Source organism: Hyalella azteca, unplaced genomic scaffold (assembly GCF_000764305.2).
Source record: "Hyalella azteca isolate HAZT.00-mixed unplaced genomic scaffold, Hazt_2.0.2 contig13789, whole genome shotgun sequence".
Lineage (NCBI taxonomy): Eukaryota > Metazoa > Arthropoda > Malacostraca > Amphipoda > Hyalellidae > Hyalella > Hyalella azteca.
In genome coordinates this window covers 5,828-6,523 of record NW_025943696.1, presented here as the reverse complement: position 1 = coordinate 6,523, position 696 = coordinate 5,828, and the positions used below count along the sequence as shown (strand labels likewise).

At 41.7% G+C, this 696-nt stretch overlaps 1 protein-coding gene across 1 annotated transcript in view; it reads right to left on the bottom strand.

Annotated features, from left to right (window-relative positions):
• Positions 1-696, bottom strand: part of LOC125178936 (late secretory pathway protein AVL9 homolog) — a gene marked incomplete at its 5' end in the record, with an annotated part of 1,304 nt that extends 608 nt beyond the window's left edge. The window contains 1 exon segment of the mRNA XM_047883840.1: positions 587-696.

The following is a 696-nucleotide window of genomic DNA, read 5'->3' as shown; positions in this document are numbered from 1 at the left end:
TACGTCGGCCAAGTGCTACCCAGAACTTGCGCAGGACCTGGATGTAGCGCCTGTCTCTTATACACATCTAGATGTGTATGAGAGACAGTTAGAATACGTTTTAATACATGTTTTAGGATATGATTTAGGACACGTTTGAGGACATGTTTGAGGACATGTTTGAGGACATGTTTGAGGACATGTTTGAGGACATGTTTGAGGACATGTTTGAGGACATGTTTGAGGACATGTTTTAGGACATGTTTTAGAATACGTTTTAGTACATGTTTTAGAACATGATTTAGGACACGTTTTAGAATACGTTTTAGTACATGTTTGAGGACATGTTTGAGGACATGTTTGAGGACACGTTTTAGAATACGTTTTAATACATGTTTTAGGATATGATTTAGGACACGTTTGAGGACATGTTTGAGGACATGTTTTAGGACATATTTTAGGACATATTTTAGGACATATTTTAGGACATGTTTTAGGACATGTTATAGGGCATGTTTTTGGACATGTTTTAATACATGTTTTAGGAAACATTTGAGGACATGTTTAAGGCGACATTTGTTGCGACATGACCTGGACCAGGACATCGTAGAGCGGTCTCTTGTGCAAGAAGAGCGTGTTGCTCGCGCCTGCCAGGAAGGCGCGTGTCCGGGGCGAGCTCACCACGTCCAGCTGCTGCAGAGACAGGTACGGGTGCAC